The sequence below is a fragment of the Herpailurus yagouaroundi genome, unplaced genomic scaffold (assembly GCF_014898765.1).
Source record: "Herpailurus yagouaroundi ecotype Mexico unplaced genomic scaffold, PumYag 194, whole genome shotgun sequence".
NCBI classification, from domain to species: Eukaryota; Metazoa; Chordata; class Mammalia; order Carnivora; family Felidae; genus Herpailurus; species Herpailurus yagouaroundi.
The window spans coordinates 2581765-2599969 of record NW_024412425.1 but is presented as its reverse complement, the minus strand read 5'-3'; positions in this window follow the sequence as shown (position 1 = coordinate 2599969).

The following is an 18205-nucleotide window of genomic DNA, read 5'->3' as shown; positions in this document are numbered from 1 at the left end:
CTTGTAAGACAACATGTTTTTCCTCTTGTTGTTCATATTAGGTAATTTATTTTGTTCTATCTTCAAGTTCAGTGATACTTTCCTCTGTACTCTCCATTCTACTCCTGAACACATCCATTGAGTCTTTTGGTTACTGTGATTTTCATTTCAAATTATTTCATGTTCTTTATATTTTTCTTTGTTGAGCTTTTTTTTCATTTGTTTCAAGTGTGTACATGATTTGTTCACCTGAAGCACTTTTATGATGGTTGCTTTAAATTCCTTGCCAAATAACTCTAGTTACCTTAGTATTGATGTCTCTTGATTGTCTTCTCATTAAGCTTGAGATTTTCCTATTCCTTGATATGATGTATGAATGATTTTCATTTTTATCCTGGACATTTTGTGTGTTGTGTTCTGAGACTCTAGCTCCTACTTAACCTCCTTTCTGCAGGTAAGTTTAGGCATAGCTTTAGTGTACAGGTGGGTGTGGATGTTCCTGCTGAGCCCCACTGACTCAACCCAAGCAAAAGTGGAGCACTGATACCCACTTCATTTTCAGTGGGTAGGGATAGAAGTTCACCTCCCCATTCAGCCCAGCTAAAACAGAGGTGTGGAGGATGGAGAGGAAACAGTGATAACACCACACCTTGTTGCTAGAGCTTGTTGGGTAGGAATAGAAACTGAATTCTGCACTGGGCTCTGATAAAGGGGAGGGTGAAACGCTGATTGCATTTTTTTTTTTTTTTCTTAATTGAAATGGCCAGAGCTACAACCGAGCTGAGTTGTTAGGATTTGAATCCCTTGTGCAGAAGATACATGAATGTCCCAACAGGTACATGAAAAGATGCTCAACATCACTAGTAATTAAGGAAATGGAAATCAAAACCACAATGAGATAATACTTCACTCCTGTTAGAATGGCTATCATCAAAAAGACGAGATAAATGCTGGCAAGGATGTGGAGAAAGGGGAACACTTGTGTGCTGTTGGTGGTATCATAATTGGTATGGCCACTATGCAAAACACTATGCAGTTTTTTAAAAAACAACAACTGTATAATCCAGCAATTCTATTTCTGGGAATATATCCAACGGAAACAAAAACCCTATGTTGAAGAGGTATGTGCACTACCATGTTCATACCAAGATAAGGGAACAAGCTAAGTGTATGGATTGGATGGATGAACTGGATAATGAACTTGTGGTGCGTGCACACATACGCACAGTGGAATACTGAACTATAAGAAAGGAAATCCAAAAGAAGGAAATCCTGCCATTTGTGACAACATGGATGGACCTTGAGAGCATTTTGCTAAGTGAAGTCAAATGAGAAAGACAAATACCATACGATCACACTTATCTGTGGGATCTAAAAAATAAAAACAAAAAAACTCCTAGAAAAGGAGGTCAGTTTTGTGGTTACCAGAGGCGAACAGGGCAAAGAGGAATTGAATAAAGGTGGCCAAAAAATACAAACTTCCAGTTGTAAGATAAGTACTAGGGATGTAATATACATGAAGACTACAGTTAACACTGCTATATGGTTTTATTTTTAAGTCTGAGAGAGTGGCAGAGGGGCAGAAAGAGATGGGGTGAGAGAGAATCCCAAGCAAGCTCTGCACTGTCAGTGCAGAGCCTGATGTGAGGCTCAAATTCATGAACTGTGAGATGAGATGAGGACCTGAGCTGAAGTCAGACAGTTAACCAACAGAGCCACCCAGGCTCTCCTGCTATATATTTTAAAGTTAAGAGAGTAGATCCTAAGAGTTCTCATCGCAGTTTTTTTTTTTTTCTTACCTATAGAAGTGTTGTTTCACAACATAGGTAAGTTCATTATGCTTTATATCTTAAACTTATACGTGCAGTGTGCTGACTGTATCGCAATAAAATGGAGGGGGAAGAATTTCCATTTTCTAGTTAATAATCTGGGTAAGTAGATATTTTCAGTAGATACTTTTAATTCAGCTTCATTTCCCTGTTCTTTATCAAAATCAAATAAAAAGCCAACCAGAAGACAAACAAAATGTATGATTTGCAAACATTTTCTCCTATTCTGTATGTTTTCATTTTGACAAAGTCCTTTCATAGACAAAAGTTTGTAGTTTTTATGAACTCCAATTTGTCTTTTTTTGCTTTTGGTGTCAGATCTAAAAATCAATGGACAGATCCAACATAAGGAAGATTTACTTCTGTTTTCTAAGAGTTTTATACTTTCATTCTTTTTTCCCCTTCTGATTAAATTGAAGAATAATTGACATACAATGTTAGTTTCAGATGTACAACATAGTGATTCAATATTTATATACATGACAAAATGGTCACCCCTGTAATCTAGTTATTATCTGTCACAATACAAAATTCTTATGCTATTATTGACTATGTTCCCTATGCTGTACATTACATCCCATCTTATTTTATAACTGAAAGATTGTACTTAAGACCCTTCACTATTTTGTCCAAACTACATTCTGCCCACTAACCATCAGTTCTCCATATCTATGAGTGTTTATTTCTATTTTTTGTTTTTTTTATATTTCACCTAGAAGTGAAATAATACAGTATTTTTTTCTGTCTGACTTATCTCTCTTAGCATGATATCATCTAGGTTTGTCCATGTTGTCACAGTTGGCAATTTTGTTCTTTTTTATGGCCAAGTAACATTCTGTTGTATACAAACCATGATCTTTATCCATTCCTCCATCAATAGACATTTAGGTTATTTCCATATTATGGCTATTATAAATAATTCTGTGATGAGCGTAAGGGTACAAATATCTTTTTGGGTTGATACATTCATTTTCTTCAAGTACTTACCTACTACTAGATTTTATGGTAGTTCTATTTTTAAATTTTAGAGGACCTACACAGTATTTCCCATAGTGACTACGCCAATTTACATTCCCACCAACAGTGCATAAGGGCCCCCTTTTCTCCATATCTTTACCAACACTTGTCTTTATATATATATACACACATGTGTATATACACACACACACACACACACACATATATGTGTGTATATATATGTGTGTGTGTGTATATATATATATATATATATATATATATATATATGCGCCATTCTGATAGGTAGATACAAAGTAATATCACATTGTGGTTTTTATTTGCATTTCCCTGATGGTTAAGTGATGTTGAGCATGTTTTCATGTGTCATCTTCTTTGGGAAAATGCCTATTCAGATTTTCTGCCCTCTTTTAATTAGATTATTTTTATACTGAGTTGTATGAGATTTTTAGATATTTTGAATGTTAACTGTTTAATGGATATAATACTGACAAATAACTTCTTCCATTCAGTAGGTTGCTTTTTCTTTTTATTGATGGTTTCCTATGCTATGCAATAGCTTTTTGGGTTGATGTAGTCCATTTTTATATTTTTGTTGTCCTTGCCTAAAGAGATCCAGAAAGGGATTGCTAAGACTGGTGTCAGAGTTTACTGCCTGTGTTTTCTTCTAGGAATTTTATGGTATCAGGTCTCAAATTTAAGTCTTTAATCCATTTTGATTTTATTTCTGTATATGGTATAAGAAAACTGGTGCAGTTTTCCCCACATCATTTATAAAATAGACTTTTTGCCATTGTATATTCTTGCCTCCTGTATCATAGATTAATCGACAGTATTAACCTGGGTATATTTCTATCTATCTGTATTGTTCCACTGATATATATGTCTGTTTTTGTGCCAGTATCATTCTATTTTGATTACTATAGCTTGGTAGTATAGCTAGAAATCAGTATACCTCCAGCTTTCTCAAGATTGCTTTGGATGTTTTGGGGTGTTTTGTGGTTCTTCTCAAATGTTAGAATCATTTGTTCTAGTTTTGTGCAAACCACCATTGACATTTGGGTATAGATTCTTCCAATCCACAAGCATAGTATTTTCCCCTTGTTTGTGTCATCTTCAGTTTCTTTTATTTTTTTAATGTTTTTTATTTATTTTTGAGAGAGAGAGGGAGACAGTGTGCAAGCAGGGGAGGGGCAGAGAGAGAGTGAGACAGAGAATCTGAAGCAGGCTCCAGGCTCTGAACTGTCAGCACAGAGCTTGACACTCAGGAGCCGTGAGATCGTGACCTGGGCCGAAGTCAGACGTTTAATTGACTGAGCCACCCAGGCGCCCCATCTTCAGTTTCTTTCATCAGTGTCTTACAGTTTTCAGAGTACAGGTCTTTCATCTCCTTGGATAAATTTATTCCTAGGTACTTTATTCTTTTTCATGCAATTGTAAATGAGACTGTTAATTTTTTTCTGATAATTAGCATATAGATAGCCAACAGATTTTTGTATACTCATCTTTTTTTTTTTTTTAGATTTTTGTATATTCATTTGTATCCTGTAACTTCACTGAATTCATTTATTAGTTTTTTGGTGGAGTTTTAGGATTTTCCATATATAGCATAATGTCATCTGCAAGTAGTGATGGTTTAACTTCTTCCTTTCTGATTTAGATGCCTTTTAGTTTTCTTGCCTAATTACTGTGGCTAGGATTTCCAATATTATCATGAATAAAAGTGGTGAGAGTGGGCATCCTTGTCTTCTTCCTGATCTCAGAGGAAAGCTTTTAGCTTTTCACCACTGAATATGATGTTAGTTGTGGTCTGTCATATATAGCCTTTATTATGTTGATGTCCATTCCCTGTATAATGAACACTTCGTTGAGAGTTTGTATCATAAATGTATAATGAATTTTGTCAGATGCTTTTTCTGGATCTGTTGACAATCTCATGATTTTTATCCTTTGTTTTCTTAATATGGTATATCACATTGATTTGCACATATGGAACCATCTACTTGATCATGGTGTATGAGTCTTTTAATGTATTTTTGAATTCAGTTTGCCAGTATTTTATTGAGGATTTTAGCATCCTTGCTCATCAGGGATAATTGCTGCTAACTTCCATCCTTTCTTACTTCCTTCCTTCCCCCCACCCCTTTCCCTCCTGACTGGTTTAGGTATCAGTATAATGCTGGTTTCATAGAATGAGTTTGGAATCTTTCCTTCCTTTTGTTTCTTGAGGTGGGCCTGTATTGATATAAACTTTTCTTACAACAGTTTTTGCTGCATTCCACAGATTTTGAGTACTGTGTTTTCATTTCTATTTGCCTTAACGTATTTTTAAATTTCCTCTTTGATTTCTTTGTTGATCCATTTGTTTAATAGCCATGTTGTTTTGTCTCCACATATTGTTTCTTCAGTTTTCCTCTTCTACTTAATTTCTAGTTTCATACCATTGTGGTTGGTAAAGATGCTTCATTTGTCTTCAATCTTTTAAATGTACTGAGCCTTGTTTTCTGCCCTAAAATGTGATTTATCCTGGAGAATGTTCCATGTGCACTTGAGAAGAATGTGTATTCTGGAGTGGCATATCCTGTATGTATCTGTTAAATCCATCTGTTCTAATGTGTTTAAGGCTAATGCTTGTTTTTTTGTTTGTTTGTTGTGTTTTTTTTTTGTAATATGTGAAATTTATTGTGAAACTGCTTTCCATACAACACCCAGTGCTCATCCCAAAAGATGCCCTCTTCAATACCCATCACCCACCCCCCACCCACCCCCCATCAACCCTCAGTTTGTTCTCAGTTTTTAAGAGTCTCTTATGCTTTGGATCTCTCCCACTCTAACCTCTTTTTTTTTTTTTTTCCTTCCCCTCCCCCATGGGTTCCTGTTAAGTTTCTCAGGATCCACATAAGAGTGAACACATATGGTATCTGTCTTTCTCTGTATGGCTTATTTCACTTAGCATCACATTCTCCAGTTCCATCCACGTTGCTACAAAGGGCCATATTTCATTCTTTCTCATTGCCACGTAGTACTCCATCGTGTATATAAACCACAATTTCTTTATCCATTCATCAGTTGATGGACATTTAGGCTTTTTCCACAATTTGGCTATTGTTGAGAGTGCTGCTATAAACATTGGGGTACAAGTGCCCCTATGCATCAGTACTCCTGTATCCCTTGGGTAAATTCCTAGCAGTGCTACTGCTGGGTCATAGGGTAGGTCTATTTTTAATTTTTTGAGGAACCTCCACACTGTTTCCCAGAGTGGCTGCACCAGTTTGCATTCCCACCAACACTGCGAGAGGATTCCCGTTACTCCACATCCTCTCCTGCATCTATAGCCTCCTGATTTGTTCATTTTGGCCACTCTGACTGGCGTGAAGTGATATCTGAGTGTGGTTTTGATTTGTATTTCCCTGATGAGGAGCGACGTTGAGCATCTTCTCATGTGCCTGTTGGCCATCTGGCTGTCTTCTTTAGAGAAGTGTCTATTCATGTTTTCTGCCCATTTCTTCACTGGATTATTTGTTTTTCGGGTGTGGAGTTTGGTGAGCTCTTTATAGATTTTGGATACTAGCCCTTTGTCCGATATGTCATTTGCAAATATCTTTTCCCATTCCGTTGGTTGCCTTTTAGTTTTGTTGATTTTTTCCTTTGCTGCGTAGAAGCTTTTTATCTTCATGAGGTCCCAATAGTTCATTTTTGCTTTTGATTCCCTTGCCTTTGGAGATGTGTCAAGTAAGAAATTGCTACGGCTGAGGTCAGAGAGGTCTTTTCCTGCTTTCTCCTAGAGGGTTTTGATGGTTTCCTGTCTCACATTCAGGTCCTTTATCCATTTTGAGTTTATTTTTGTGAATGGTGTGAGAAAGTGGTCTAGTTCCAACCTTCTGCATGTTGCTGTCCAGTTCTCCCAGCACCATTTGTTAAGGAGACTGTCTTTTTTCCATTGGATATTCTTTCCTGCTTTGTCAAAGATGAGTTGGCCATACGTTTGTGGGTCTAGTTCTGGGGTTTCTATTCTATTCCATTGGTCTATGTGTCTGTTTTTGTGCCAATACCATGCTGTCTTGATGATGACAGCTTTGTAGTAGAGGCTAAAGTCTGGGATTGTGATGCCTCCAGCTTTGGTCTTCTTCAAAATTACTCTGGCTATTCGGGGCCTTTTGTGGTTCCATATGAATTTTAGGATTGCTTGTTCTAGCTTCGAGAAGAATGCTGGTGCAATTTTGATTGGGATTGCATTGAATGTGTAGACAGCTTTGGGTAGTATTGACATTTTGACAATATTTATTCTTCCAACCCATGAGCACGGAATGTTTTTCCATTTCTTTATATCTTCTTCAGTTTCCTTCATAAGCTTTCTATAGTTTTCAGCATACAGATCTTGTACATCTTTGGTTAGATTTATTCCCAGGTATTTTATGCTTCTTGGTGCAATTGTGAATGGGATCCATTTCTTTATTTGTCTTTTTGTTGCTTCATTATTAGTGTATAAGAATGCAGCTGATTTTTGTACATTGATTTTGTATCCTGCAACTTTGCTGAATTCATGTATCAGTTCTAGCAGACTTTTGGTGGAGTCTATTGGATTTCCCATGTATAATATCATGTCATCTGCAAAAAGTGAAAGCTTGACTTCATCTTTGCCAATTTTGATGCCTTTGGTTACCTTTTGTTGTCTGATTGCTGATGCTAGAACTTCCAACACTATGTTAAACAACAGTGGTAAGAGTGGACATCCCTGTTGTGTTCCTGATCTCAGGGGGAAAGCTTTTAGTTTTTCCCCATTGTAGATGATGTTAGCTGTGGGCTTTTCATAAATGGCTTTTATGATGTTTAAGTATGTTCCTTCTCTCACGACTTTTTTGAGGGTTTTTATTAAGATGCTGAATTTTGTCAAATGCTATTTCTGCATTGATTGACAGGTTCATATGGTTCTTATATTTTCTTTTATTAATGTGATGTATCACGTTGATTGATTTGTGAATGTTGAACTAGCCGTGCATCCCAGGAATGAATCCCACTTGATCATGGTGAATAATTCTTTTTATATGCCGTTGAATTCGATTTGCTAGTATCATATTGAGAATGTTTGCATCCATATTCATCAGGGATATTGGCCTGTAGTTCTCTTTTTTTTACTGGGTCTCTGTCTGGTTTAGGAATCAAAGTAATACTGACTTCATAGAATGAGTCTGGAAGTTTTCCTTCCCTTTCTATTTTTTCGAATAGCTTGAGAAGGATAGGTATTATCTCTGCTTTAAATGTCTGGTAGAATTCCCCAGGGAAGCCATCTGGTCCTGGACTCTTATTTGTTGGGAGATTTTTGATAACTGATTCAATTTCTTCGCTGGTTATGGGTCCGTTCAAGCTTTCTATTTCCTCCTGTTTGAGTTTTGGAAGTGTGTGGGTGTTTAGGAATTTGTCCATTTCTTCCAGGTTGTCCAGTTTGTTGGCATATAATTTTTCATAGTATTCCCTGATAACTGCTTGTATTTCTGAGGGATTGGTTGTAATAATTCCATTTTCATTCATGACTTTATCTATTTGGGTCATCTCCCTTTTCTTTTTGAGAAGCCTGGCTAGAGGTTTATCAATTTTGTTTATTTTTTCAAAAAACCAACTCTTGGTTTCATTGATCTGCTCTACAGTTTTTTTAGATTCTATATTGTTTATTTCTGCTCTGATCTTTATTATTTCTCTTATTCTGCTGGGTTTAGGGTGTCTTTGCTGCTCTGCTTCTATTTCCTTTAGGTGTGCTATTAGATTTTGTATTTGGGATTTTTCTTGTTTCTTGAGATAGGCCTGGGTTGCAGTGTATTCTCCTCTCAGGACTGCCTTCGCTGCATCCCAAAGCATTTGGATTATTGTATTTTCATTTTCGTTTGTTTCCATATATTTTTTAATTTCTTCTCTAATGCCTGGTTGACCCATTCATTCTTTAGTAGGGTATTCTTTAACCTCCATGCTTTTGGAGGTTTTCCAGACTTTTTCCTGTGGTTGATTTCAAGCCTCATAGCATTGTGGTCTGAAAGTATGCATGGTATCTCAATTCTTGTATACTTATGAAAGGCCGTTTTGTGACCCAGCATGTGATCTATCTTGGAGAATGCTCCATGTGCACTCGAGAAGAAAGTATATTCTATTGTTTTGGGATGTAGAGTTCTCAATATATCTGTCAAGTCCATCTGATCCAATGTATCATTCAGGGTCCTTGTTTCTTTATTGACCATGTGTCTAGATGATCTATCCATTGCTGTGAGTGGGGTATTAAAGTCCCCTGCAATTACCACATTCTTGTCAATAAGGTTGCTTATGTTTGTGAGTAATTGTTTTATATATTTGGGGGTTCCCGTATTCGGCACATAGACATTTATAATTGTTAGTTCTTCTTAATGGATAGACCCTGTAATTATTATATAATGCCCTTCTTCATCTCTTGTTACAACCTTTAATTTAAGGTCTAGTTTGTCTGATATAAGTATGGCTACTCCAGCTTTCTTTTGACTTCCAGTAGCATGATAAATAGTTCTCCATCCCCTCACTTTCAGTCTGAAAGTGTCCTCAGGTCTAAAATGAGTCTCTTGTAGACAGCAAATAGATGGGTCTTGTTTTTTTATCCATTCTGATACCCTATGCCTTTTGGTTGGCACATTTAGTCCATTTACATTCAATGTTGTTATAGAAAGATATGGGTTTAGAGTCATTGTGATGTCTGTAGGTTTCATGCTTGTAGCAATGTCTCTGGTACTTTGTCTCACAGGATCCCCCTTAGGATCTCTTGTAGGGCTGGTTTGGTGGTGACGAATTCCTTCAGTTTTTGTTTGTTTGGGAAGACCTTTATCTCTCCTTCTATTCTAAATGACAGATTTGCTGGATAGAGGATTCTCGGCTGCATATTTTTTCTGTTCATCACATTTAAGATTTCCTGCCATTCCTTTCTGGCCTGCCAGGTTTTAGTAGACAGATCCATCACGAGTCTTATCGGTTTCCCTTTATATGTTAGAGCACGTTTATCCCTAGCTGCTTTCAGAATTTTCTCTTTATCCTTGTATTTTGCCAGTTTCACTATGATATGTCGTGCAGATGATCGATTCAAGTTACGTCTGAAGGGAGTTCTCTGTGCCTCTTGGATTTCAATGCCTTTTTCCTTCCCCAGATCAGGGACGTTCTCAGCTATTATTTCTTCAAGTACACCTTCAGCACCTTTCCCTCTCTCTTCCTCCTCTGGAATACCAATTATGCGTAGATTATTTCTCTTTAGTGCATCACTTCTCTAATTTTCCCCTCATTCTCCTGGATTTTTTTATCTTTTTCTCAGCTTCTTCTTTTTCCATAATTTTATCTTCTAGTTCATCTATTCTCTCGTCTGCGTCTTCAATCCGAGCTGTGGTCGACTCCATTTTATTTGCAGCTCATTGATAGCATTTTTTAGCTCCTCCTGGCTGTTCCTTAGTCCCTTGATCTCTGTAGCAATAGATTCTCTGCTGTCCTTTATACTGTTTTCAAGCCCAGCAATTAATTTTATGACTATTGTTCTAAATTCACTTTCTGTTATGTTGTTTAAATCGTTTTTGATCAGTTTGTTAGCTGTCATTTCCTGGAGGTTTTTTTGAGGGGAATTCTTCCGTTTGGTCATTTTGGATAGTCCCTGGAATGGTGCCGAACTGCGGGGCACTTCCCCTGTGCTGTCTTGAATAACTTGCGTTGGTGGGCGGGGCCACAATCAGACCTGTCCCCTGCCCCCAGCCCACCACCGGGGCCACAGTCAGACTGGTGTGTACCTTCTCTTCCCCTCTCCTAGGTGCCGGATTCACTGTGGGGTGGCATGGCCCATCTGGGCAACTTGCACATTGCCAGGCTTGTGGTGCTGGGGATCTGGCATGTTAGCTGGGGTGGATCAGCAAGGTGCATAGGGGCGGGAGGGGCAGGCCCAGCTCGCTTTTCCTTCAGAGGTCCGCTTCGGGAGGGGCCCTGCGGCACCAGGAGGATGTCAGACCTGCCACCGGAGGGATGGATCCGCAGAAGCACAGCGTTGGGTGTTTGCACGGTGCAAGCAAGTTCCCTGACAGGAACTGGTTCCCTTTGGGATTTTGGCTGGGGGATGGGCGAGGGAGATGGCGCTGGTGAGCGTCTTTGTTTCCACCAAGCTGCACTCTGTCATCCGGGGCTCAACAACCCTCCCTCCCATTGTCCTCCAGCCCTCCCACTCTCCAAGTAGAGCTGTTAGCTTATAACCTTCCAGATGTTAAGTCCTGCTTGCTGTCAGAACATACTCCATCCGGCCCCTCCACTTTTGCAAGCCAGACTTGGGGGCTCTGCTTTGCCAGTGGGCTGTCCCTCCACCCCAGCTCCCTCCCGCCAGTCCGTGTAGTGCGCACCGCCTCTCTGCCCTTCCTACCCTCTTCGCTGGGCCTCTCGTCTACGCTTGGCTCCAGAGAATCAGTTCTGCTAGTCTTCTGGAGGTTTTCTGGGTTATTTAGGCAGGTGTGGGTGGAATCTAAGTGATTTGCAGGACCGCGGTGAGCCCAGCGTCCTACTACGCCGCCATCTTCAAGCCATTTGAGACCTTGCTTGTTTTTTTTTAATTATTTTCTATATGGATGATCTATTCACTGATGTAAGTAGGGTGTTAAAGACCCCTACTATTAGTGTATGGCTGTCCGTTTCTCTCATTGTGTCTGTTTAATATTAGCTTTATAGATTTACATACTCCAATGCCGAACACATAAATATATACAAGTGTAATACCTTGTTGGATTGATCCATTTGTTACATGATGCCCTTCTTTGTGTCTTGTCACACCTTGGTTTTAAAGACTATTTTGTTCAATGAATATTGCTACCCCAGTATTATTTTCATTTCCATTTGGTAGAATCTTTTCCCAACCATTTTGCTTTAGTCTGTAACTTTTATAACTGAAGTAAGTCTCTTGTAGGCAGAATGTAGGTTGGTCTTGATTTTTAATCCATTCAGCCACCTTATCTCTTGATTGGAGCATTTATTCCATTTACATTTCAAGTAATTATTGACAAGTATATATTTATTGCCATTTTGTTGGGGGTTTTTTGTCGTTGTTTTAGTAGTTCATTTCTTCTTCTCTCCCTTCCCTTCTGATTTAATGACTTTATTTTTTGTTGTTTGCTTATTTATTTATTTTGAGAGAGAGAGAGAGAGCGAGCACGAGTAGGGAAGAGGGGCAGAGGGAGAGGGAGAGAGAGAATCCCAAGCAGACTCCAGTGTGTAACCCAATGTGGGGCTCACTCCCATGACTGTGAGATCATGACCTGAGCCGAAATCAAGAGTCAGATGCTTAGCCGACTAAGCCACCCAGGCACCTCTTTTAATGCCTTTAGTGTTATGTTTGAATTCCTTTCTCTTTAGTTTTGTATACCTTTAGTTTTGGTTTGTGATTACCATGAGGTTCATATATAACAACCTATTATATTTTAGGTTGGTGGTCACTTAAGTTCAAAAACATTCTAAAAGTACTACATTTTTTCACACACAACCCCATATATTGTTTATGTCATATTTGTTTGTGTGTGTGTATACATTAAATACTTTTGCCAATGAGATTTTCTCTTTCATATATTTTATTTCTAGATATGGCCTTTCCTTTCCTGATTAAAGAAGTCCCTTTAATATTTCTTAAGCTCATTTAGTGGTAAATAATTCCTTTAGGTTTTGCATAGCTAGGAAACTCATTATTGCTTCTACAATTGTTTTTATACTTTTCTTATTTAACTGTAGTTGACACACAATGTTACATTGTGTTCAGGTGTACAACATAGTGATTCAACTTCTCTGTTAGGCTATACTCACCAGAAATGGAGCTACCATCTGTCACCATAAAATAGTATTACATGATCACTGACTATATTCCCTGTACTATGCTTTTTATTCCCATGGCTTATTCATTCCATAACTGAAAGCCTGTATCTCCCACCACTCCCTTTCACCTATTTTTTCCCATACCCCCAACCCACCTCCCCTCTGGCAACCATCACTATGTTCTCTGTATTCATGCGTATGATTCTATTTTTGTTTCTTTATTTGTTTTTTAGATTCCACATATAAGTGAAATCTTATGGTACTTCTGTTTCTCAGTGTGACTTACTTCACAGCATAATATCTTCTAGTTCCACCCATGTTGTTGCAAATGGTGAGGTCTCATCTTTTTGTGGCTACATAATATTCCATTGTATATATGTACCACATCTCCCATATTTTAGCAGTTGTAAATAATGCTGCCATAACATAGGATACATATATCTTTTTGAATTACTGTTTTTATTTTCTTTCAGTAAATAATAGTGGAAATATTGGATCATATGGTATTTCTATTTTTAATTTTTTTTAATTTTTTTTTTCCAACAATTATTTATTTTGGGGACAGAGACAGAACATGAACGGGGGAGGGGCAGAGAGAGAGGGAGACACAGAATCGGAAACAGGCTCCAGGCTCTGAGCCATCAGCCCAGAGCCCGACGCGGGGCTCGAACTCACGGACCGCGAGATCGTGACCTGGCTGAAGTCGGACGCTTAACCGACTGCGCCACCCAGGCGCCCCAACTATTTTTAATTTTTTTATGAACCACCATACTCTTTTCCACAGTGGCTGTACAAATTTACATTCCCAACAGCAGTGCATGAGGGTTCCCTTTTCTCTACATCCTTACCAACACTTGTTTTTGTCTTTTATTTCAGCCATTCTGACAGGTGTAAGATGATTGCTTATTGTGGTTTTGATTTGCATTTCCCTGATTGTGTATTCTTTTGAAAACTATTCAGGTCATCTGCCTATTTTTTCATATTATTTGTTTTTAGGTTTTTGAGTTGTATAAGTCCTTTATATATTTTGGATATAAACCCCTTATCAGATATATCATTTGTAAGTATCATCTCCAATTCATTAGGCTGCCTTTTTGTTTTGTTAATGGTTTCCTTCACTGCACAAAACTTTTATTTGGTACTCCCAGTTGTTTATTTGTGCTTTTGTTTCCCTTGCCTTAACAGATATATATAGAAAAATGTTACAATGCCTGATGTCAGAGAAATTACTGTCTGTGTGCTTTTCTATAATTTTTATGGTTATAAGTCTTACATCTATTTTAACTTTCTTTTTGAGAGATACTGAGACAACGCAAGTGGAGGATAACCAGAGACAGAGAGAAAGAGAGAGAATCCCAAGCAGGCTCGACACCATCAGCACAGAGCCCAACACAGGTTCAAACCCACAAAGCCGTGAGATCATGACCTGAGCCAAGACCAAGAGTTGGACACTTTTAACCAACTGAGCTATCCAGGTGCCCCAAGTCTTACATTTAAGTCTTTAACTCATTTTCAGTTTATTTTTATGTATGGTTTTAGAAAATGGTCCAAGTACAATTCTTTTGCAGGCAGCTGTCCAGTTTTCTTAGCACCATTTATTGAAGAGATTGTCTTCCCCCCCCCCCCCCCCATTCATCATAGATTAATTGACCATATAAGTGTGGGTTTATTTCTGGGCTCTCTGTTCCATTGATCTATTTTTGTGCCAATTTCATATGGTTTTGACTATCATTGCTTTGTAGTATATCGTGAAATCCAGGATTGGAATACCTTCAGCTTTGTTCTTTTTCAAGATTGCTTTGGCTTTTCTCAGTCTTTTGTGGCCCCATATAAATTTTTCTAATTCTGTGAAAAATGCTGTTGGTATTTTGATAGGGAATACATTCAATCTGTAGTTTGCTTTGTGTAGTATGGACATTTTAACAATATTCTTTCAATCCTTGAGCCTGGGATAGCTTTCCATTTGTTTGTGTCATCTTCAATTTCTTTCATCAGTGTTTTAGGGTTTTCAGAGTACAGGTCTTTCATCTTTCTAGTTATTTGTTTTACTCTTTTTGGTGCAACTATAAATGGGATTGTTTTCTTAATTTTTCATTCTGCTACTTTGTTATGAGCATTATAGACACACAACCAATTTCCAGGTATTAACGTTGTATCCTGCAACTTTACTGAATTCACTTATTCTCGTAATTTTTTTGTGGCATCTTTGGGGTTTTCATGTATACTATCATGTCATGTGCAAGTAGTGACAGTTTAATTTCTTTTATTTATTCTCTAACTGCTATGACTAGAAATTCCAGTACTATGTTGAATAAAGGTGGTGAGAGTGGGCATCCTTCTCTTGTACCTGATCCTAGAAGAAAAGCCTATTTTCACTATTGAGTATGATGTTAGCTGTGGATTTTTCATATATAGCCTTCATTATGTTGAGGCTATATATTATGTTCATTATATTCCCTCTAAATCTGGTTGTTTTTATTATGAATGCATGTTCAATTTTGTAAATTTTTTTCAGTATCTCCTGAGATGATCATATGATTTTCATACCCCATTTTCTTAAGGTGGTGCATAGCCTCTCAACTCTACCCCATTGGTCTCTATGTCTGTCCTTATAATAGTACCACACTGTTTTGATTACTGTAGTGTAGAAGTAAATACTGAAGTTGGGAAGTGTGTCTTCCAACTTGTCTTTCCTTTTCAATGTTGTTTTGGCTGTTTGGGGGCTCTTGAAATTCCATTTGATTTTGAGGATCAGCTTTTCCAATTTGCAAAAAAAAAAAAGACTGTGAATTGTGATAGGAACTGCACTGAATCTCTACATTACTTTGGGGAATGTTTCCATCTTACCAGTTGTTATAAACTGAATTGTATCCCCAAAATTCATATGTTGAAGCCTGAACCCATAGTGTGACTGTATTTGGAGATAGGGCCTTTAAGGAGTCAAAGTTAGATGAAGGCATAAGGATGGGGCCTTAATCCAATAGGAATAATGTTCTTATAAGAAGAGGAAAACACACATAAAGAGAAAAGGCCATTTGCCTTTGGTCAAGGAGAGAGACCCCAGGAAAAATCTGCCAATACCTTGATCTTGGATATCCAGCCTCTAGAACTGTTAGAAATAAATTTTTTAAGCCATCCAGTCTGTGGTATTTTGCTATGGTAGCCCTAGAACATTAATACAAGATTATGTCTTCCAATCCATGAAAATGAAATGTCTTTACATTTAATTATGTTTTCAATTGTGTTCAGAAATATTTTGAAGTTTTCATTTCTTTAAATTCATTCCTAGGTATTTTCTTTTGGACACTATTATAAATAGAATCATATTCTTAATTTCCTTTGGGGTTGTTGGTGAATAGAAACACAATTGACTTAAAAAGTTTTTTTTTAATGTTTATTATTTTTGAGAGAGAGAAGGGAGAGAGACAAGCAGGAGAGGGGCAGAGAGAGGGAGACACAGAATCTGAAGCAGGCTCCAGGGTCTGCACGGTCAGCTCAAAGCCCAATGCGAGGCTCAAACTCACAGAATGCAGATGACCTGAGCTGAAGTTGGATGCTTAACTAACTGAGCCACCCAGGCGCCCAACACAAGTGATTTTTATGCGCTGATCCCTGTACCTTATAATTTTGCTCAATTTGTTTATTAGCTCTAATAGTTTTTGTGTGTGGATATTTTAGGGTTTTCTATAATGAGAATCAGGTCATCTGTAAGTAGAGTTAGTTTTCCTTCATCCTATCCAATTGGGATAACTTTTATTTATTTTTCTTGACTAATTTCTTGGGCTAGGATTTCCAGTACCAAATTGAGTATTGGTGGTGAAAGCTAATATTCTCATTTTTATCCTCATGTTAAGGAGAAAGATTTCAATCTTTTACTATTGGGGAAGATGTTAGCTGTGCGTTTTTCATAAATACCCTTAATCATAGTAAGGAAATTCCCTTCTATTCCTAGTTTGCTGAGTGGTGCTACCTGAAAAGGTGCTGAATTTTTCAAATTCAATTGGGAGGATGATATGGGGTTTTTTTGCCCTTTATTCTATTTAGTGTATTATATAGATTTATTTTCATATATTGAACCACTTTGCATTCCTAGCAAAAATCCCACTTGATCATGTGTAGAATCCTTTTAATGTGCTATTGGATATGATTTGCTAATATTTTGTTCAGTATTTTTTTATCTATGGCCATGAGAGATATTCATCTATAGTTTTCATTTCTAGTGGTACTTTTGTCTGGCTTTGTTATTAGCATAATTCTAGCCTCATGGTTAGGAAGCATTCCTTCCTCTTCTTTTGAAAGAGTTTGAGTAGGATTGGTGTTAAATTTTCTTTAAATGTTTAATTTCACTGATGATGTCATGTAGTTCTTGACTTTTCTTTTTTGGAGCTCTTGAACTACCAACTCAGTCTTTTGTTATAGGTTTCTTTAGATTTTGTTTGTTTTGAGTCAACTTTGATAATTTCTGTGTATGTAAGAATTTTACATATTTAATCTACATTATTTAATTTGATGGTGTACAATTGTTTATATTCACCTATAATCCTTTTTAATTCTTGTAAGGATGGTAATGTTCTCATTTCTGATTTTAATTATTTGCATTATCTTTTATTTCTTAAACAGTTTATGTAAAGTTTGTCAGTTTTGTTGATCATGTCAAAGAACCAACTTTTGGTTTCATTGATTCTATTTTCTTATTCTACATATTGTTTATCAGTTTTCATCTATTTTCTTCCTTCTTCCAGCTTTGGGTTTTGTTTGCTCCTCATTTTCTTTTTTCTTTTTTTTTTTTTAACATTCAAACAATGATGCCTTTATTTTTTTTTTATTTTACTTTATTTTTTTATTTATATATGAAATTTATTGTCAAATTGGTTTCCATACAACACCCAGTGCTCATCCCAAAAGGTGCCCTCTTCAATACCCATCACCTACCCTCCCCTCCCTCCCACCCCCATCAACCCTTAATTTGTTCTCAGTTCTCAACAGGCTCTTATGCTTTGGCTCTCTCCCACTCTAACCTCTTTTTTTTTTTTTTTCCTTCCCCTCCCCATGGGTTCCTGTTAAGTTTCTCAGGATCCACATAAGAGTGAAACCATATGGTATCTGTCTTTCTCTGTATGGCTTATTTCACTTAGCATCACACTCTCCAGTTCCATCCACGTTGCTACAAAATGCCATATTTCATTTTTTCTCATTGCCACGTAGTATTCCATAGTGTATATAAACCACAATTTCTTTATCCATTCATCAGTTGATGGACATTTAGGCTCTTTCCATAATTTGGCTATTGTTGAGAGTGCTGCTATGAACACTCAACACTCAACATTTAGGCTCTTTCCATAATTTGGCTATTGTTGAGAGTGCTATGAACATTGGGATACAAGTGCCCCTATGCATCAGTACTCCTGTGTCCCTTGGATAAATTCCTAGCAGTGCTATTGCTGGGTCATAGGGTAGGTCTATTTTTAATTTTCTGAGGAACCTCCACACTGCTTTCCAGAGCGGCTGCACCAATTTGCATTCCCACCAACAGTGCAAGAGGGTTCCCGTTTCTCCACATCCTCTCCAGCATCTATAGTCTCCTGATTTGTTCA